The sequence below is a fragment of the Choloepus didactylus genome, chromosome 4 (genome assembly GCF_015220235.1).
Source record: "Choloepus didactylus isolate mChoDid1 chromosome 4, mChoDid1.pri, whole genome shotgun sequence".
NCBI classification, from domain to species: Eukaryota; Metazoa; Chordata; class Mammalia; order Pilosa; family Megalonychidae; genus Choloepus; species Choloepus didactylus.
In genome coordinates, this window is record NC_051310.1 from 29,811,020 (window position 1) to 29,834,439 (window position 23,420).

Here is a 23,420-nt window from a genome sequence, read left to right on the forward strand (position 1 = left end):
TCTATGCATGTGTAGCTTAGTACTCAATAAGAGATTCAAAGTTACCTATGCAGATTTCTGAATCTCTTTCTCTATGTAGTTCTCTTCTCTCTGGAACTGTGCCCACAAATTCCAGCTGTCTGAGTTTCCTTGAACTCTGATCTCCATCTCCCCAATGCACTAAAACCACCACGATCTGTCTGTTTGGGTCCCTTCTCTCTGTCACAGTCTGGAAAGGGATTCCAAGCAGAAAGCCTAGGCAATTATAAGACTCACCACATTCGTTTTCCTTCTTTCACAAGTTATGGTCTTGTGTTGCCTGTGAACCAATGTCTGAAAACAGTTGTTTCATATATTTTCCTTAGTTTTCTAATTCTTTACATCAGAAAGCAAATCCTATAATAGTTATTCCAACACGGCTGGGAAGTCTCCATATATTCTTTTGTAAATTTTGCTTTCTGAGCCTTGAGTGAATTTGATGCTCTCCTATGTGGTGAAAAAACATGTGATTGCTAAAATTCCTTATGTCTCTGACAGACACATCAATATTCATTTTATTTTAGGTTATCCTAGGGTATTAAACGGCCATACCTACCTATAATAGGTCCTGGCATCCTGACACTTGCAACCAAACCAAAAAAGTTTCAACTCTGTAGTTCCTTTCAAACCTGCTTTTATTGAGTTCCAATGTAAAGCACATTTATTTGATTTAGCTTTTACCCAATTTATATTTTTTTCTTAATTTTCAGTAGCTTGTCAGGTCAATAGATCCTGGTGGTGGCAGAAGCCATTTGTTTAATGCTACTCATTGTTACTAACTTTTCTAATTTACATTTAATTTTAAAATTCAGTGAAGAGTTGTCACAGAGAATAGTCATTTTATAAATAACCACAATAAATAATGAATGTGTCTTCCAATGAGGGTTCCAGTTTCAGATAGTTTTATTCCAAAGAACAATGAAGAAAGAAGAGAAGGTTGAAAGAGGGAAAAGAGAAATTAACAAGTAATTCAGCAAAATATGTATTGTTTTTAGGGCAGTGTTTTGCAAAATACTGCCCAATGTGTACTCAAAAATCTGTATCTATCTGTCTATATCTATCTATCTATCTGTTTAATCTTCCCTCAGGAGTTTCCCCCTGTCTCTTTTTATGTAACAGTAAGAGACTTTCCTTAGCTTTCCTCCTGTCTTCAGTCTTACAATGCAATTTCAAAATAATTTCTATTCTTTAAATATATGAGCATATGGCTCAAACATAAGTTGAAAAATTTCTATGTAATATCATTGATAAATAGGAACTTACAGCAGAGTGTGGAATGGAAAATATGGAGGGTATCAGGAAGGGGCTTGGAGAGGAAAGTGGATCTGCTCAGTGGGAGAACATCAAGATCAATTCAACACTTAATTGTTTAATGTTTTCATTGATGATTTGCAAGAATATTTACAAACGTTTGAAATGAAATCTTTTTAGCTTGCAAAAAAAAAAAACATTAAAGGGGGAAAATGATCTAATGCTAGACCTACAAATGATAGGAAAATACTGAAAGCAGAAACACAGAAGAGACACCCAGTAGACAGCAGCATTAAATTATAAATGAGTCTGTAGAACATTAGCTAATTAAAAAGTTCTATGATGGCTCTGAAGGTGGATCAATAAGTGGAGGTTTTTCATTTTTAGGTTTTTTGTTTGCTGTTTTTTGTCATAATATGTGATGAATACATCAGCAAGAATTATATATATATATATTCAGTTCTTTAAATTTAAATTTAGAACTTGTATACATGAAAATTTTTTAGAAAAGCTAAAGTCTCTAATTAGACCCAGGCTTTGCACAGGTATTTATGATGCATTTGACTTCCCCCTACTCAGCCAGAAGAGAATACTTTGTCTTTCTTCCTTCCTGTTGAACATGCACATGACCATAAGACTCACTTGCCTACTCCAGCTCAAATGGACTCTCTCTTCCTTGAACTCACAGTTCGTGCAGTCTAATGTAAAATTTGGTTGGAATCATCTCATCCTTATGGTCTTTAAGTATAATGTCTTAGTCTCCTAGGGCTGTCATAAAGCAACACAAGCTGTGTGGTTTAAAACAGTTGTAGAAGCTAGAAGTTGGAAGTCAAGGTGTCAGCAAGACCGTGCATGCTCTGAAGTTTGTGTTCTTGTGGTCCGTTGTTGACAACCCATGATGTTCTTTGGTTTGTCACATAACTCGTTCTCAGCAACCATCACATGGCTGTCTTCTCTTTCTGCTGTTTGTATTCAAATCTCAGCTCCTTATAAGGTCACAAGTCATACTGGATCAAGGCCCATGCAAATCTAATTTGGCCCATCTTAACTAATGATATCTTCAAAGATCCAATTTCCAAATAGGGTTACATTCATGAGACCAGGGGTCAGGACTTGAACATATATTTTTACACAATTGAATCTATAACATATATCATGTGCTAGTCACACTTGATGGCAATAATTGAATGTACATTCCCTAAGAACTGGCTCTACTCTAGGTGCCTGCCTTCCATCCTGGGCACACAGGGTGAAAATTTGTCTGAGGATTTGGGTTCCAGATGTCTCAAGATGACACTTGGATCGAAGAATCTCTAGTTTTAAGAAATACTTCTACTGGATTGTCTCTTTAATTTTAGCAGCTTCTATGATACAGTATTTATTTCCTGGATCTAGGTTTATAGCAGGCAATGAAGAATCTGAAAATACTTAAATGCAAAATCAAATGAGCACGAGTCAATCATTTGTACCTATGACAAAAGAATTGTTGGGTATGTGGAAAACCCAGAAAGTGAATGTCCTGCATGAAGACATTGGTCTGTATGATTATATATCTATGATGTATAAATGTGTATGTACATATACACATATGCATTTACTTTAATATATATTGTTGTATTTAATTCTCATAATAACCCAATGAGATAATAGTTCATTGGCCCCATTTTACAGATGGAAGAACTGAGGAAGAGAGAGATTAAGAATCTATCCAAGATAAACCATAACAGCTAGTTAGGGTTAGAGCCAGGTTCAGTCTGGGCCGCCTGGCACCAGGATCGATGCTCTGTCCAGATAGCAGGAGGTCAACAAGGACTGAATGTCTCAGAAAGGGAAGATAACCGATCTCAGTTAAACAACATGGGTTAGAGTCAAGGAAATAACAAAAAAGAGACTTTAATACCAAAACTTATCCCTTTTCTCATCCAGGAAACTTCTACATCCTTCCTGTTAGATGAGGCGACCATCCTCAACCAAAGCCAGATCAGGGCCTATGAAAGCAAGTGCTGAGCAGGCATCCCTGGCAGGAGTGCAGTGATATAAAATGAAGGGTCCTGGAGAGTGCAAAAGATGCATGTAATATTTAGGGACACTCAAAAAGAGGACAGAGGAATTTGCGGAAAGGACTGTCTTATTCTGTCAAATATCTCCAGAGTCTATCAGATAGCTTAGGAAATAGTTCAACAGAAAGTGCCCATATGGAAATATTGAGATTGAAATGGAGATACCAACAAGGACATCATCCCCTTAGAGATGATTTTTAAGGCAGGAGAAATTCTAAGAATCAAATGACTTTGACTTCCTGCAAGCTAGCAGTTTTCTTAAATACTGATTAACAATGAGCCACATTAGTTAATCTCTCCATTCAGAATAATTGAGTGCAATACTTGGGGAGTTCAGTGATATCCATCACTGCTAAAAACCAGTCTGTATAAGAGACCAATAGTAATTTTCATCATACCACCTGAGGTAGAGTAAATTATGTACCCCCTTGTTCCAGTTTGCTAATGCTGCCATTATGCAAAACACTAGAAATGGATTGGCTTTTATAAAGGGAGTTTATTTGGTTACATAGTTACAATCCTAAGGCCATAAAAGTGTCCAAACAAAGGCATTAACAATAGGATACCTTCACTGAAGAACACTGATGGCATCTGGAAAACCTCTGCCACCTGGGAAGGCACGTGGCTGGCATCTGCTCCAAGGTTCTGATTTCAAAATGGCTTTCTCCCAGGGCATTTCTCTCTAAGTGTCTGGGGGTGTTCTCTTAGTTTCTCCCAGGCAATCTTTGGGCTAGCAAAAGTCTGCTTCCAACAGCTGTCTCCAAAATGTCTCCTCAGCTGCAGCACTGAGCTCCTTCTATCTAAGCTCTTATAGAGCTCCAGTAAATTAATCAAGACCCATGCTGAATGGGTGGGGCCACGCCTCCATGGAAATAATGTAATCAAAATTATCACCTACAGTTGGGTGAATTACATCTGCATGGAAACAACCTAATCCAAATATCACACAAGATTGGATTAAAGAATATGGCTTTTTCTGGGGGACATAATATATACAAACTGGTACACCCCTCAAAGGACAATTCTTGATCTTAATCCACATTCCTGAGGATATAAACTTATTTGTAAACTTATTTGTAAATAAGACCTTGTAAAGCTGATATTGTTAATTATTTTTGATTAAAGCTGAATTAAGATGGGTCTTAATCCATATGATTGGAGTCTTTATAAAGAGAAGAAACGGGAGGCCATAAGTTAGAGAAGACCGTGGGGAAGAGTCAGAATCTGGAAGTTGGTGGAAACCAGGAGAGCAGACACAAGAAGAGGGAGCTCATCATGTGACGGGAGGCAGAGGTCAAGCCAAGGGACCCAAAAGACTGTGGCAAGGCAGGATCAGAACACTGCAGAGGCCCAGGAGAGTCTGGACTTGTAACCTCTGAAATTGTGAGACAATAAATGCTTGTTATTTAAATCAACCCGTTGTGTGGTATTTGTCATAGCAACCTGACAAACTAAGACACCGCCCCTCCCAATTTTCACGTTCCTTTTTTGCCATTTACTTTCCTTGAAGATCCCCTATCCCTACCACCACCACAAGATTCATGTTCCCTCAAATTTTAGAGAGCAGAGGCAGGTGCTTAAGACTAGAACTGGCCTGAGAATTCTCGCTGCCTATAAAGACTGTGGAGGAAAAAAAATGGAGATACAAGGGTCCTGTGGATGAATGACTGGCTTAGCACTGGTCTGGATAACAGACTCTTTATTACCTTCTACACACCTGCTGTAATGCTTCTTTACAATCTCAATCCCAAAGGTAGGAGGGAAATTTAATTAACATGTTTCAATCACGTTAAGCACCTTTGATGAAAGGTAGTATATTGCAGTGATGTGAAAGATGTTTTCCACTTCTGCAGATTTCCCCCAGGATGCTCTGTTGGCTAGACACATTAAATCTTTCTGCCTTTTGCTTTTTTATCCATGCTGTATGATGAGGCTGATTGCAGACCCTGTCAGCTTATTGTACTTGTCAACCAACTGGAAGAGGAAGAAAGAAAAACATTTCTAGTTATTTGTTGGGAATCAAATCACATGGCCCCCGAGCTTTAACTGAAATGTGTATGTGTGTGCATGTGCGTGCGTGTGTTTGTGTGTGTGACTCCTAGCTTGGGTTATCCACATCACTGCAATTTGGGGCTGGCAACAATTGAATGGGCAATGGCTTTCACAACTGAGTCACTTTTTAATTTTTCTCAACAAAACGTGTACTGTTGTTAGGGTTCTGTTGGCAATCACGGCTGGCTGCAGTATCTAGTACTTGGCTGGCAATTCCCCCAAGTGGCTTCCAAGTGTTTGTGTGTCCTAAGAAGACATAGGCCCAAGGACCAAGTGGCTAGTTTCCAGTTGGTGCAATACAAACACTATGATGTTTGCATGTTTTTAGGAAATTGAGAGGCATGTTAGAAGTGTCAAAGCATCTGGGTGGGTGCTGGTAAGCTACAGCGTTCCTGAAATGATTCTCCATCCCAATAAGCATCAGGCCAAGAGGGAAAATGAAGCCAAGATGCTTGCAAATGAATACACCTGTTTGGCGGAAAAGGGATTTTCCACGTAGTTGTCTGTGGATAGACATAACTTCCCGTTTGCCATTGTCCAACCAATAGGTCTTCTTCCTTGGGAAACTGCCTATTGCAAAGATCTGCTTTATACTAACTCCGTTCCAGTCTCTGGATTGAGACAGCTCAAGATTGCTTTCCTAATTTTCAGCAGAATAACAAACCTCTTTCATCAGTAATTGAAGTATTAACCATTCTACATTTCTGTGTCACAATCTTTCTATAGGTGGTACAGTTTTTATCTTGCCTGAGACTAGTGTTTTCAGTCTGTGAAAGGATTTTACTATTATTATCTTAACCTCTCCCCATCCTAGCCCCAACCTTGTTCTCACCTTCTTACTTCCAGGCATAACCTCTATTGACTAACTGCATGGCTATTGAGTCAATCCACATACCCGTGCCCTCTGCCTAGACATAGGCATCCATCAGCCATGTTTTGATATGTGATTGTTTTTTATTCAAAAAATATTTATTGTTGTGTCTGCTAGGCACAGGAACTGGGATATTATCTCTTTTATCAAAATGACTGTGGTCTAATAAATAATATAAGTGTAAGCAAATTATTTCTACAGAAAAGTATATTTGAGTCAAAGATAAACCTAGGAAGAGTAAGAATTTAAAAAAACACATAGTCTGTGTGCTAGTATGCATGCTGAAAGTGCTGAAGCAACTACATAGGATATGTATGTTTATGTTATATACCTTATTGAGAGCATTTATTGCTGGATGGCACGATGGATGTTAATTCAACATGCATGTGCCATAAGCTCGGAATTGTCCTAGAAGACCATATAGATACCAAAGTGATATATCTGTCCTCTGCTTTCAGGGAGGTCACCAACTAGAGACCAATAGAACTGAGGGGATCAACTTCTAGTTTAATGTGAGAAGTGCTAACAAATAGAAGGAATTACCAGGGGCTATGGGAACCCATAGGTGGGGCACTCAACCCAACTGAATGGTGGCAAAGTTCCCAAGGCAGGCTTTCCTCTTCAAAGATTGAATTATAATCAAGTGGAAAAGAAGGAAGGCATTCCAAACAGAGGGAAGAGCATGTCAAGTCATCGAAAACAGAAAAGCAGCATATGATTGTTTCTACATAGCAGTAAAGATAAACTCATGTATTACTGAATGGCTTTTGTGGAACCAGTTTGCATTTTCAAAGCACCTGTAGTGCATTATGAAATATAATCTGCATTTTAATTGAAGAATTAAAAAGATAAGGTATTGTTCCATCAGTCAAGGAGAAGCAGGAGAAATCCACTGTCATTGTGAACTGTGTCTACCCTGGAGCTTTACTGCCATATCGTAGCTGGGTGGAGGTGCTGGGATTGTGGTGTCTTAGGATGAGAGCTTCACCCTGTGGGGTCAGCCTTAGCCTGTGAGAAATGTGGTGGAGAAAGCAGCACTATACTTCATGCCTCATAAATGATAATTTGGATGCTATTTGGAGTTTTGCCAAGGGAACATATTTCTTAAAACAATTTTAACCAACTATTAATTCAGTGGAATCTCAGCTAGAAGCTAAAATGCATGCATTTGTCTCAAGGATAGTTACTGAAGAGAGTTCATTGGAATCAGCCTAGGTGAACACACAAGATGTGAGAGCCTCTCGGGAGAGATTTAAAACTGAAGTTGATTCTATCAAAGCTAGTGCAGTCACACTGAAAATGCCTCCCCATACAGAAAGGTGGAAATACAAGAGAATGAAGACAAATATGAAATTATTCTTGACATCAAGGAAAATGTAAGGAGTTCAGACTTAATATAGAACATAACCAGCAATTAATAGCCTTGTCAGTCTCAGGGCTCTTTCTTTGCTTTGCTCTAGGAACAGTTAGTAGAGCATGTAAGTATTCAATAAACACTTGCCAAACGATTGAGCTAAATTAAATTTCATTTGTTTGTTTTTACAAAGAGGAAAGCTGAAGGACAGGTAGGCAAGCAGAATTGCCTTTGGCCCCTCAGTTGTCAAGTTCTGGAAATGGAAATGTACTTTAGGTCTCCTTCCTCCCCCTTTTACTCTAACTATTAGGATGTACTCCCTGCTGTACTTGGATTAATTGAGTCACTACTGGAAATTCTCTTTGATTTTCCTTTACTAATTGAAAAACAGTTCCAATTCTCAAGTTTCCCTGCAGACTGGATGCAGACCTTATTTTGGAAGTTAACATGGAAGGGAGCAAGTTCCTTGTGTTTCTTATGCTTTTTGCCTCAAAATTGAGTGAAATCATGACCGACCAAGCCATAAGCAGACTTTTAGGGTTTGATGTTCTATCAGGGCATGTGTACAGCTTATTACTGATTTATGCACTACCATATAATTTTCCAGTGCTGATCTCAGGAAAACATGAAAGGGCATGAGCTTTCTTCCCCCGAAGAGGAACTATAATTACAATGCATTTTTCAGCCAGACTTCATCTTTTATTAAAGGGTAAATATTAACTTACATTTATTTATTCATAAAAGGTTTGAATTCATACTGTTTTTGCTAGATCAAGTTTACCTGCATTTTGAAAAATTCACTCCACTAGAAAATGTTTCCCTTCTCTTTCAAGGCCTTCAAAATGTCATGATTATTACGAATCTTGCTCATTCTTTTGAAGATAATTATATTTTTTTGGTTAGAAAGGTTAATATACTGAAGGTGTTTCTTTACAAAAGTGTAATGAACACTCATATCCTTCACTTTTACTCACTGATATTTAAATTTCTTTGTTAGTAATTGAGCTCAGTGTCAGGGTCTCCTTTCTTCTAATTCACATCAAAACTCAAGAACAGCTTATTCTTTGCGTGAATTTTAACAGCCCCAATGCTTGGAATTGAGAATGTTTAAGGATCTTTAAAATTAATTTTATTTCATGCTGGCCAGACCCAAGGATCTGGTGACCGCCTCGCTATTTCCTGGACAAGCTACCTGAAAATATGAGCTGAATAAGGAGGGCTGGAGGATACTCACCCTGATAGTGTTGTGAAGCCTGTAATCCTGGCCTTGGCGTTTTAGAGACAAACAAAATTTTTAATCAGTCAGTCAAATTCCTTTTCTGCTATTGTCCCTTGCCTTCCCTCATCTCCTTCCCCTGCCTCTTAAAAATATTAAGATCTTGAAGTAGAATAAGAGTTGTTGGAGATGAAAGATGAGTTTGATGACTTACTTGGAATATTTTATTTGCAAGAAACAGAAAACCAAATTTCTACTAGCTCACATAAGGATTGAACCAAGGAGATTTTTCAGGGAAATTATTCTCTAATATTCTGTTCCAGGTACTGGAAGGTAGCAGTGGTAATTTTTAGCCTTCTAATTGCCGTGGTGATGACAGAAGGCTGAAAAAGGAAGAGGATTGTGAAATATTTCAATAGCAGAGGAAATATTCTGGAATACCTATAAGCATTTTTAAAACATGCACCTCTGAATTAGGTAAGAGATGTCCATGGAACAGCCATCCTTGCATCCACGTATCTCCAAGACTTTGTGAGCCGGGATATAGAAAAGGGAGCACTGGACTAGTAACAGACACAAATTTTACCTCTTTTATAATTAACTAATTTTCCATTTTCAGAGCTGCCACAGTCTCTGATAGCATGGTTAATGGCATGACAAGGATCGGAACAGCTCAAGGTAAGAGTATAATCTGCAGAGCAGGAGGGTGATGTAATAAGAGGGGCCATGTGCAGAACATAGTTGAGGGTAGAAGCCAAATGTGATGGCAGAAAGTCATTGTTAGTCATGAGACCCAGGGCTTGAGTACAATAAAAGGATGACTCTAGGAATATATTAGAAAAAGGAATTCAAGTTCAGATAAGGTAATACAGTTCAGGACATAGGCCAAGAATGTGCAGTGTGTGAGGACTTCTCCGCCTGAGAGCTGTCCACATGGTGTGGATCAGATTTATAATTGAAAGAAAGTGCAAGGTTCTGACCACTTAGCTTCTTTTTGTAAGAGAATTGACTGGGGCTATTGAGTTACCTTACAGTATAAGCTCAACATTAAATGCACTTAAAGACCTGATTAATGCTGTGGATATAAGAAAATAGCAGTTAGTGAGAAAGAAATGGTATTAAAAGTGTCTAGATTCAAGTACTCTCCATTCTTTAAGGGAAGCATCTTGGGAACATTTCAGAAGATGTCCACACTACAGTGTTTGATTCTACACCCAAAGAACCAGGATTGGAAGAGCTCATCGAAGTCACCAAGTAGAAAGTCACTACTAATCCATTTATTAGGCTGCTGGTTTTTCCAAAATGGAAATGAATTTATTTTAATTCAAATTATACTTACCACCTCATCACCATGACCACACTATTTAATTAAAGAGGACTGATTCATTTGTGAAATGCCAACCTGTGATGTTGCAAGTGGCAAGGAGGTCCTAGTTTCTAAACATTAGCTAATTCTCCTTGTGCTACTGGGTTAAGAGAAATTCCTTTAAGCATTCACAAACTTGCAGAATTCACTATTCATTAAGAAATCCACATGCCATACCTCAGCTGAAGCACCTCAACCTTAGGAGTACTAAGGAAAGCTGAGTGAACTGATAAATTTGATTCTGCTCCATGAAATTTTAACAGGGTTTCCCAAATTCAGCCCATGAGTGCTCTGCTGGGGGAGTTGAAACTCTCAGGTCTGACTTATGAGAAGATGAACTCAAAAGGCAGCAACTAAACAACCTCCCTTACTTAGTGCTTCTGTTATAGTTAAAAATGACAAGGGTCTATTTGAACTCTACTCCCTGTGCTTAAGTCCCTATTGACAATAGGAACTCTATGATAAGTAAAAACTGAAGGGCTCATGTATGGAAGTGATATAAAGCTTATAAACATTAAAAAATATGTTATTATTCTGCCTGGTTATTGATCCTTAGTATATTTTTTCTTTTCTTCTCCATTTTTCTGCTTGATTAATTAATATGGAATGTGATAGAGCCTGATTAAAACACTGCCCTTCAATTTTCAGCTGTTGGATCAGGTTTTAATGAGCTATCCTTGATATTTTGATAATTAAGCCACATTGAATTGGTCTAACTTACCTGCCTAATATGTAATTTTACTTTACAGTAATTACAGGAATATATTCATTCATTCAACAAATATTTATAGGACACCTATCAAGTATGTTTCAGATACTGCTAGAGACTTGGGTTGCCAGAATAATCAAGACACGTTTCCTCCCCTGTGGATCTTCTGTCTAATGTAGGCAGGCTGACGTTTAGATAGATACTAAGACAGTATTTGGAGCTTGGGTAGTGGATGAACCCACAACCATACTAAGGAACCTAGGTTTTAGCCAAAGGCAGTGGAAATCCATGTAAGGGTTTTTAAACAGAGCTTTGACATAATCAAATTTGCATTTAGAAAGATCCCTCTGGCTTCCCTATGGAAAATGGATCATATGGGGAGACCAGACAAGAATTGGTGATGGTCTGGTCTAGCATAAAGGTAGTGAGAATGGGGAGAGATGGAAAGATTCAAGAGATATTTAGAGCAGAATCAATTAGACTTAGTATTTAACACTGGATGAGGGGCCTGAAGAAAAGGGAAGGGTTAAAGATGACTTCAGATTTTTGGTTTAAAAAACTGTGCGAATGTATATACCCAAAAGAATTGAAAGCAGGGACTCAGATATTTGTACACCAATGTACATATTGGCATTATTCACAATTGCCAAAAGATGGAAGCAACCCAAGTGTCCACCAGCCAGTGAATGGGTAAATAAGATGTGGTATACACATACAATGGAATCTCTTTCATCTATAAAAAGGAATGACAATAATGTACGTATTATTGGTGTCCCATAAGGAGAAGAGAAGGGAAAGGGGGCAGAAACAATAATAGAGGAAATAATTAATGAAAATTTCCCATCTCTTATGAAAGACATAAAATTACAGATCCAAGAAGCGCAGCGTACTCCAAACAGAAGAGATATGAATAGGCCTATGCCAAGACACTTAATAATCAGATTATCAAATGTCAAAGACAAAGAGAGAATCCTGAAAGCAGCGAGAGAAAAGAGATCCATTACATACAAAGGAAGCTTAATAAGACTATGTGCGGATCTCTCAGCAGAAACCATGGAGGCAAGAAGGAAGTGGTGTGATATATTTAAGATACTGAAAGAGGAAAACCACCAACCAAGAATCCTGTATCCAGCAAAGCTGTCCTTCAAATATGAGGGAGAGCTCAAAATATTCTCTGACAAACAGACAATGAGAGACTATGTGAACAAGACACCTGCCCTACAGGAAATACTAAAGGGAGCACTACAGGGTGATAGAAGACAGGAGTGCGTGGTTTGGAACACAATTTTGGGAGATGGTAGCACAACAATGGAAGTACACTGAACAAAGGTAACTATGAATACGGTTGAGAGAGGAAGGTGGGGAGCATGTGAGACACCACAAGAAAGGAGGAAAGATAAAGACTGGGACTGTGTAACTTGGTGAAATGTAGAGTATTCAACAATTGTGATAAAATGTACAAATATGTTCTTTTACAAGGGAGAACAAGCAAATGTCAGCCTTGCAAGGTGTTAAAAATGGGGAGGCATTGGGGGAGGGATGCAATCAGCATAAACTAGAGACTGTAACTAATAGAATCATTGTATTATGCTTCCTCTAATGTAACAAAGGTGATATACCAAGGTGAATGCAGATAAGAGGGGGGATAGGGGAGGCATGTTAGACACTTGACATTGGTGGTATTGTCTGATTCTTTATTCTACTTTGATTTAAGGTTATTTTTCCTTTTGCTGCTTCCTAGCTGTCATTTTTTTGCTTCCTCTTTCTTTTGCCTCTCTACCTTCTTTGACTCTCCCTCCTGCCTTGTGGAAGACATGTAGATGCTCTTGCTTAGTATGAGCAGAATGTTCAATTAGGATGAACTTAAATGTTTGGAAATGAACAGGGGTGTTGGTAGCAAGATGTGAGAATAACTAACAGCACCGAATGGTGTGTGAATGAGGTGGAAAGGGGAAGCTCAGAGTCATATATGTCACCAGAAGGAAAGTTGGAGGTCAAAAGATGGAAATGTATAAAACTGAAGCCTATGGTGGGCAATGTCCATGATCAACTGTACAAATACTAGAAATCACTTCATGAACCAGAACAAATGTATGACAATACAATTAGAAGTTAATAATAGAGGGGCATATAGGGAAAAACTATATACCTATTACAAACTATATACTACAGTTAGTAGTATTTCAACATTTTTTCATAAACAGTAACAAGCTTACTATATCAATACTAGGAGTCAACAATTGAGGGGGGTTGGTTAGGGATAGGGGAGGTTTAGAGTTTCCTTTTCTTTTTTTCTTTTTTCATCTTTCACTTTATTTCTTGTCTGGAGTAATGAAAAGTTTCTAAAAATTGAACAAAAATTAAGTGTGATGGATGCACAGCTGTATGAGGGTACCCAGGGGCAAGTGATTGTACACTTTGGATCTTTGGATAATTGTATGGTATCTGAACAATCTCAATAAAAATGAAAAAAAAAAGGAATGAAGTCCTGATAGGTGGAATAACATCATGGATGAACCTTCAAGATATCATGTTGAGTGAAATAAGCCAGACACAAAAGGACAAGCATTGCATGATCTCACTGATTTGAAACTATTTTAATCAGCAAACTCATAGAGTCAGAATGTAGAATATAGGTTAAGAGGGGGTGAGGTGGGGATAGGGAATGGGAAGTTGTAGCTTAAAATGTACACAGTTTCTATTTGGAATGATGGAAATGTTTGATAATGGATGGTGGTGATGATAGCACAACATTATGAATGCAGTTAACAGCACTGAAATATATATATCGGAATGTGATTAAAAGGAGAAATGTTAGATTGTATGTATGGTAACAGAATAAAAAATTTTTAAATAATCCATGGAACTACACTACATAAACAGTGAACCCTAAATTAAACCATGGACTTCAATTAATAGTATGATTATAAAAATGTGCTACCATCAATTGTAACAAATGTTCCACACCAATGCAAGGTTTTGATGGTGGGGTGGTGTAAGGGAATCCTGTATTTTATGCATGATTGTTCTGGAAACCTACAACTTCTCCAATTAAAAAAAAGTACACACACACACACACACACACACACACACACACACCCTGAGTGAATGGCAATGCTATTTGCTTAGAAGGGAAATACAAGGAGAAGGATGTGTTTACTACTCACCATGTTAATATTTAGATATCTCCAGCAAATCCAAGTGTGTCTGTCAGTAGGCACAGCTGCTAGTTTTATGGATCTAGAGCTCAGCAGTGAGGGATGAACTTGAGATACAGATTAGGGTAATGTCAGTGTGTGTGTCAGGGTTTTAGCAGGAAGTAGATGGCACATTGGCAAGAAGTAATTTGGAGAGACATTAATGAATGAACTATCTACAGAGGTGCTGGTGATGTTCAGGGAGCACAGAAAGAATTGGGGGACCATCTTGGAACTAGAAATAGGTGAAAGCTGCTACTACCCCTAAGTTTGAGGGGTAAAGAGGGAGAAGTTACTGGAATCTGCCAAGACCTGTGGGAGAGAGTTGCTTAACAGGCACTGTCTCTGGCAAAGGAATGTAATCACTGCTAACCCACAGCCTAGCAGAGAAGAAGCCTGAAAAAGTTAATATCCTACTTCTCTCTGCTTCCACCATTTAATTTCCTCCTGGTATCTTCCATTGTTTAATCATCTCCTATTCACTCCATTGGTGAGGGAGAGACTCCCATGCTAGAGTTATGGGGATGCCTGAATACACAATCCCTGACACTGGACAGATGAGACCAATGACAATGAGATCAATGGCAGTTTATTAGTCACATGTGCTCATAGCCCAGGGGAGGAGGACGGTGCATGTCACACAGGGCCATACAGGGCCTGTACTCAGGAACAGAGTGACTAGCAGGGGCTGTGGGAGGCAGGCTTCCCATAGTATCAAGAGGGTGGAGTGCCCCGGTTCCTATGGGAGGATGTGATTGGCTTGTTTGAATACTTTCACAGGCTGAAAGGTACTGACATGCACTGTTCAGGGGGAAATAGGAACTGTGCTGGTTCTTTCCGTAAAGAGGATTGTTTGGCTAGGGGGCCTTATCTGTGAGAGCAGAGTCAGGAGGGAAATTTGTGGTTAGGATATTCAAGGCCCTCCAGGTTTCCCCCAGATGTTGAGGTAGCATATAACATTTAGCCCTAATATTAGTCCTTCACCCCATATCCATTAGCAAAAACAAACCATCCATCTAAGGCCCGGGGAGCCGATGATGTGATTCATAGATTGGCTTCCCAGGGCCTAGAGCAAGGTGGAGAGGGGCAGACAGTAGACCCCAAGGGGTAAACAGAGGATACCAGCACAGAGTTGATAAGTAATTAGAGATTTGAGGGGGGGTTACATCATCCAGGAACTGGACATAGATAGACTAAGGAAGACATAAGACCAAGGCTTAGCAAACACCAAAATTTGAAGGACTAGAAAAGGTAGAGAAATCACAAAAAAAGATTTAGAAGTAGTAGTTAAAATGCAGAGAAGTGTAACATTAACCCAATGAAAAAGACTGTTCCAAGAACATTGTCAGCAATGTTGAATGCAGTGACAAAGCAAAATAAGTATAAGTTACATGGTGGCCACCTGAAACCTCAGTGGGCTGTTTCTATGAAGTGGTGGTGGTAGAAGCCATATTGCCCTGACTCAAAGAAGAAGGAGCAAGTGAGGAAATGAGGAGAACAAATATAGCTAACTTATTCCTGCAGGGAAAAAGGAAATAGGAAAGAAATTTTTCCTTTCCTCCTTCCTTCCTTCCTTCCTTCCTTCCTTCCTTCCTTCCTTCCTTCCTTCCTTTCTTCCTTCCTTCCCTCTTTCCCTTACTTATCATCTATTTTTAAATTTTAGGGTGGGCTATAGAGCAGGTGTAAATGCTGTCAACTTAGCTGATGTGGTCTCGATCTCTTTCTTAGGAGACTAGCCAAGGAAATTTCAGGGGAAGATGATGTTGCCATTATTTGTTAGGTAACTGTGGTTCCTCCAGGGCTAGCTGCCTTGAACCGAGTCAAGAGTCAGCAGGCCTGAAGGATGGCCACCATTTAAAAGGCTGACATCTGCTCCTCTCTTCTGCTCTGGGAATGGATGTCTTGTGTGGCTTTTCAGGGAGGGTCCAGTGGACTCCTAGGTCTGTTTGTGTAATTCCGATGAGAATTGTCACAGTATTTACTGATGCCAATTCTATGATAGGGAAAACTTTCTAGCCCCTTCCTTGCTTCCCTCACTAAGGCTTTTGATTATACCACCTATCTTGGGATTTGAGCACAAATCTCTGAAGTGCTAGACTTCCTCAGAGAGCCAGATGTTGGAGGAGAAAACCACTGGGTTGTTCTACTTTATCACATTCTTATGTTACTGCGACATATGGTGTGAAGCAAATATTAGTACATGAAAATATAAAACATCAGGATGCATCTGAGTTATTCCTCCCCAGTTACATTTGATCTGTGAATGTCGGAAACACTCCATTTCATAGCTTATTTATCATTCAAAGTAAACCATGCATTTGGGGAGCATAAAACTAGATGCTTCAGAATGCATGCTGTTACCACCTATTGAATGTTTCTCCAAAGAAAGATCTGAATTTTATGGACAATGAGAAGGGTTGCTGCTTTGGAATGTGGCAAAGAGAAGCTGAGGTGGTGGATACATTATAATGGATTTATATTAAGCAAATGTTATTTTTCCCTTTCCTCTTCAGTTCCCAAAATCAATTTCTACAAGTGTAGCTTTTTTGTGTGTGTCTTATTTTTGTTCCGTTTTTTTTATTCAGACATTCTTAAATTTTAAAATCTGTAAATCAAATTGTTATGGGTCAAATATTTTCCTATATATTTATTTTATATTTTGAGAGGTACATTTGCAGAGAAATGCACTTGACTCTAGGACGTGTTAAAAATTATATTGAAAATAAATGCTAACATAAGAAAGTGTCAAGATAAAAATAAAGAGTATCAGAGTCTTTGGATAATTGTATGGTATGTGAACAATCTCAATAAAATTAAGTCAAAATAATTAACTAATTAATTAATTAATTAATTTTAAAAAAAGAGTTAGTATCAGAGGAACTGTGAGCAAATACCGAATCTACTGTTAGAGGTAAAGGGTAAGTTCCAGAAAAAAAAAATAATAAAAATTTTATTCCAGGTGGTTAAATGGACAAGGCCTACAGCTAATCCTAAGAGTGCAAGTTAGGAATCAGCAAGGAGATTGCAGACAGTGGAGACATCATAAGGAGGAAATTCCAAACTGTCCATCTGAATTTTGAGAAATTTTGCAAATTTTGCTTCCCTTGCCTTCTGACTCACACTACAAAAACACATATTTACATAGAAGAGTAGGAATTTTGTTATTTATATTTTTGATATTTACAGAAAATCTTTCCTCTGAAAATAATAAATACTATGCTAAAGTAAATATTATCCTGTCAATATAAGAGATAGGATAGGGAATACTTACAGTTTAGGATTTAAGAAACTATAAAAAATGTTGTCTTAAACACCTAAAGTTGGTTTCTTTCCCTGGAAAGACCTCCCTAATTTTGTACATTTATGTACTCCTTTGCATAACTTCTCTCGCTCCCACCCCTCATCCATTTCCCAAGAAGCCCATATCTAAGTGATGCCATTATGCCTTCTTTTGACAATCCTAATTATATACACCCCATCTTGAAATCACCTCTTTGCTTTCTGAGATGTCAACTCTAGATCAAACTTCTTAGAGCTATTAACCTTTTGAACCTAATAGCCTCACATTTGCTATGAAGTATTGGGTAAGCTAGGAGGGAAAAGCAGTGCCTTGGATTTCTTAGAAAAGCAACTTTAAGGGCAATAAAGCATATTTTTGTAATAGCAAATCACTTCTGTGTAGCTAACAAGGGAGGCCCACATGCAGTCATTCCTCTTGCTTGTCCTGCACCTGGGATGCCCTCCCTACCCCTATGTCCTCATGATGGTTTCCTATACATCTGTAAGTAACTGCTCAAGATTTACATCTTCTACAATGAATCCTCCTTTGACTCCCCATGGAAGACTTATGCTGTCCTTCCTATGTGTTCCCAGAGCAGCTTTTTATTACCTCCATTAAAGAACATTTCACATTCTATTGTAATTTTATTTCTATCCTCCCCAGATTACTCTGTCCTTCAAGTTCAAATTCAGCCTTATTTTTATCCCTATCCCCAACACTTGGTATAGTATATACCATATAACAATAACAATGTTAAAAGGAGTTACAGAAATAGGAAAAAATGATAATAATACAAAATAAGACAGTATTAATTGAAAGTTTGCTATATGGGCTAAGGCTTATTTCCATCAGTTTACATGTTAAAATTGTTAGGAGTAGGTATGGTTGCAAGAAATAGAAAAACCAAAAATAAAGCAAATTAAAAAGATAGAAACTTACTTTTCTCTCACATTCAAGATATTCAGAGGTAGTAGGTCTGGGCATGATATGTCACTCTGGGGTAGCAAGCACTGGCTCTTTGGAATTTGTGTTCCTCCTTGGTTGGCTTCCTACTCTGGAGCTACAGCCATCATGCCCAAATTCTAGTCAGCAGGGAAGGGGAAGGAAGACAAAGCCCTCCTGTTTCTTCAAAGACCTCTTCCCAGAGGTTGCATGAAACACTTCTTTTGCATCTTGTTGGCTATAACCCATTCATTTGACCATTCTCAACTGCAAGACAAGGTGAAAAATGGAGTCTTTATTCTGGGCAGCATGTGCCCAGGTAAAAATTGGGGATTCTATTTGAGAGGAGGGAAAGGAGATGATATAGGAGAGAACAGTTTTTGAAATTTATGCATTATCACATTAAACCTTCCTAACAATCCTATGATGAGTGTACTATTATTATTGCTGTTCTTTGATTTGACAAATATGATTGTGTCTTACTGTGTATTAGGTTGAGATCTGGGGTCTGGGGATTTGGCAAGAAATAAGACATGCCGGTCCCTGACCTCATGGGAAGTTGGGAAGGCAGACATTAACAATATGTATGTAATGTGATATAAGACAGTAATAAGGTCCATGAAAAAAAGTTAATCAGGGTAAGGGAATAATGCACAACATTGTTAACTTAAATAGGGTGATCCAGGAAGGTCCCTGAAGAAGTGATGTCTGAGCAATGATTTGGGTGAAGCCATAAGAACATCTGGGAGAAGAGCTTTCCACACAAATCTTTCCACTTTCAGGAAACTGAAAGCTTTCCCTCTAAGATCTGAAACAAGACAAAAATGCCCATTGTGACCACTGTCATTCAACATTGTACTGGAAATTACAGCCCAGAGCAATTAGGCAAGAAAAAGAAATAAAAGCCATCCAAATTGTAAAGGAAGAAGTAAAACTTTCACTATTTATAGATTACTTGATCCTGTAGAAAGAAAATCCATAAAAATCTACACCAAAACTATTACAGCTGATAAACAAATTCATCAAAGTGGCAGTGTACAAGATCAACATGCAAAAATCATTAGTGTTTCTATACACTACTAATGAGCAAGTTGAGGAGAAAGTCAAGAAAAAAATTCCATTTACAATGACAACTAAAAGAAAGAAATATCTGGGAAAAAAAGAGGCAGGGCCAAACTACAGAGGGCGTAGGCAATTGTAGGGAGTTTAGATTTTGAGTTTGATGGGGGTCACTATAGTTTTTTGAGCTGGTGAGTTCAGTGATTATATTTAGATCTTAACTAGGCCATGTTGGTTGCTGCATAAATAATTGTACACAGAAAGCTTCAAAGTATTGCTGAAAGAAATCAAACAAGACCTAAATAAATGGATGGACATTCCATGCTCATGGGGAGGAAGACTTAGATGTCAATTCTACCCAAAGCAATTTACAGTTTCAATGCAATCTGACCCAAAATTCCAACAGCCTACTTTGCAGAAAGGGAAAAACCAATTATCAAATTTATGCGGAAAGGTAAAGGGTCCCACATAGCCAAAATCATCTTGAAAAAGAACAAGAGTGGAGGATTCATACTTCCTGGATTTAAAACTTATTACAAAGCTACAGTGGTCAAAACAGCATAGTACCAGCACAAGGATAGATATATAGATCAACGGAATTGAATTGAGAGTTCAGAAATAGGCCCTCACACCTATGGCCAATTAATTTCTGACAACACTGCCAAGTCCACTCAAATGAGAAAGAATAGTCTCTTCAATAAATGGTGCTGGCAGAACTGGATATCCATAAGAAAAAGAATAAAGGGAGACCCTTCTCTCACAACATATTCAAAAATTAACTCAAAATAGATCAAAAACCTAAATATAAGAACCAGGACTGTAAAACTCCTAGAAGAAAATATAGGGAAGCAACTTCAGGATTTTGTGTTAGGCAGTGGTTTATTAGACTTCTCACCCAAAGCACAAGCAACAAAATAAAATTTTGTTTTCATCAAAATTAAAAACTTTTGTGGATCAAAGGACTTCACCATGAAAGGGAAAAGACACCCTACTCAAAGGAAGAAAATGTTTGCAAAACACATATCTGATAAGGTTTACTATCTAGAAAATAAAAAGAAATTCTAAAACTCAACAATAAAAAGATAAATAATCCAAAGATAAACAATCCAATTTAAAAATGGGCAAAAGACTTGAATAGACATTTCTCCAAAGAGGAAATACAAATGGTTAAAATTCACAAGAAAAGATGCTCAACATCATTAGCTATTAAGCAAATGCAAATCAAAACCACAATGAGGTACCATTTCATACCCACTAAAATGGTTACTATTGAAAAAAAACTGAAAAGTAAAAGTGTTGTAGAAGATGTGAAGAAATAGGAACACTCATTCATTGTTGGTGGGAATGTAAAATGGTGCAGCCACTGTGGAAGACACTTTGGAGGTTCCTTAGAAAGTTAGGTATAGAATTACCATATGACCTGGCAATCCCAGTTCTACATATACCCAAAATAACTGAAAACAGGGACTCTGCCGTGACTCATTGTTCATGGCAGCATTAATTACAATTGCAACAGGTGGAAGCAACCCAAGTGTCCATCAGCTGATGAATAGACAAACAAAATGTGGTATATACATACAATGGAACATCATTCAGCTGTAAAAAGGAATGAAGTTCTGATACATGTAACAATATGGATGAACCTTGAAGATATTATAATAAGTGAAATAAACCAGACACAAAGGATAAATATTGTATGATCTCGTTGACATGAAGTAATTAAAAAAAGCAAACTCATAGAGTCAGAATCTGACTCAGGGGCCAGGGTGAGTGGTAGGGAATGAGGAGTTACTGCCTAAATTTTATAGAGTTTCAATTGTAAAGTTTTGGTAATGGATGGCAGTGATAGTAGCACAACATTGTGAATGTAATTAACAGTTCTGAATTATCTATGGGAATGTGGTAAAAAGGAGAAATTTTAGGTTGTATATATGTTATTAGAATAAAAGTTTTAAAAAACCATAGGACAGTACAGCACAGTGAATCTTATTGTAAATGATGAACTATAGTTAATAGTATAATTTTAAAAATATTCTTTCATGAATTGTAACAAATGTACCACACCAATGAAAGATGTTAATAATAGGGTAGTGTATGGGAACCATTTCATGCATGATTTATCTGTAAACCCACAACTTCTCTAATAAACAAAAAAATAAAAAAATGAACAAACAAACAAAAAATACTTTCAGGGAAGTTAATGAAGAGATTGGTGAGTGTGGAGATGAAATCAGAGAAAAAAAGAGGCAGGGCCAAACTCAGAGGGTGTAGGCAATTGTAGGGAGTTTAGATTTTGAGTTTGATGGGGGTCACTATAGTTTTTTGAGCTGGTGAGTTGAATGATTCTATTTAGATCTTAAATAGGCCATGTTGGTTGCTGCATAAATAATTGACTAAAGGGGTTTGGGCACGAGACAGGAAAGAATAGCAGACAGAGTGAAAGCAAGGATATGAGTAAAAAGAGGTGATTTAGGGAGTCTAGGTGAGAAATGATGGTGGCTTGGTCTAAGATGCTGGTACTGACAAATGTGATAAGGGGTCAGACTCAAGGTATATGTTTAAAGCATAGCTCTAGGATAGAGGTGTGATGAGAGGGAAAGATCTCAAGGATGACCCCCTGGGTTTTGATCTGAGCAACAGATAAAAAGTTGAGTCAGGACCAAAATGGGAAAGACAGAGAGGAATAAATTGGTGGGGGTGGTGGAAGGGGAGGGCAAAAAGGAGTTTTATTTTAGACATGCTAATTTTGAGATGCTTGTTAGACAACCATATACAGAGTGTTGAGTAAGCAATTGGTAAATGAGTTTAATGCTCAGGAGCTAGAAATCTAAAACTAGAAATCATCAGCATATAGAAGATGTTTAAAACATTGGTACTAATGAGCTAAATTATGGAACTAAAGAAGGAATGTAGACAGAGAATAGGAGAGTACTGAGGACTGAGCTCTGAGGAAGTCTAAGGTCAGGAAGAAGAAGGAGACTCAAGCAAAGGAAACTGAGAAAGAACAGACACTGACATGGAAAAAAGCCCAGGAGAGTATAGAGACCCTGATCATAAATAAAGAAGTTGTCCTAAGAATAAGGATTCATCAACTGTGTCCTATACTGACGGGAATTGGGGATTGTTATTGGATTTGGCATGATGGAGGTTGACAGTGACCTTGACAAATGGAATTTCAGTAAAATGTCAGGGACGAAATCCGACTAGGAAGGGTTGAAGAGAAAATGGCCCAAGAGAAATAGAGATAACAATATAGACAACTTTCTGGGCTGTTTTGCTATAAAGCAAGGAGAGAAATGGGCAGTGCTGTGGGATTTCATGGGGTTTAAAAGCAGAGGTAGACTGATGGAGATCCAGTGGGTGTGAATACCCACAGGAAGATACCTAAAAATTTTAATTTCATCTTTTACTGTGATTATTTTGAAATTGTTTAACATTGGATACATGGACACTTCCTAGTTTCATTAATTTTTTGTATATTACCTGGAAAATTTTAGCATGGTGTAGGGTAAGAGTGTCAAAACACAATACATTGCAACTAGAAGCCATATATCCATACTATACCAAAGTCCAGGGAAGATTTTTCTTTTTAATATGGGAGATGTTTTGAATTGAATTGCGTCCCCCCAAAAGTTATGTTGAAGTCCTAATCTTAGTATCTGTGAATGTGAATCTATTTGGAAATAGGATTGTGAAATGCCATTTGAGAGAGTGGAGCAGGGAATTTTCTAGGGAAATGTAAAACGATGTTGGACTGTGCTGAGGCCTATCTGAGATTTGTTTTCAGAAATTCAAATCAATCCTAGTCAACACATGGTATGTTTTCCTCCAGCTACACTGAGGTGCTCCTGAGCAGTTTCAAGGGCTGAAGAGTTGGATTCAAGAAGAGTTGTGTTTTGTCAAGTAAAAATGATATAAGTGGTGGTAGGTAGAATTAGAAAGATGTCCCTCCAAGATTTCCATCCCCTGGTTATTCAGTCAAACATTAATTTAGGTACTGCTGTGAAGAGAATTTGCAGATATAACTGATACCAACTGAGTTTAT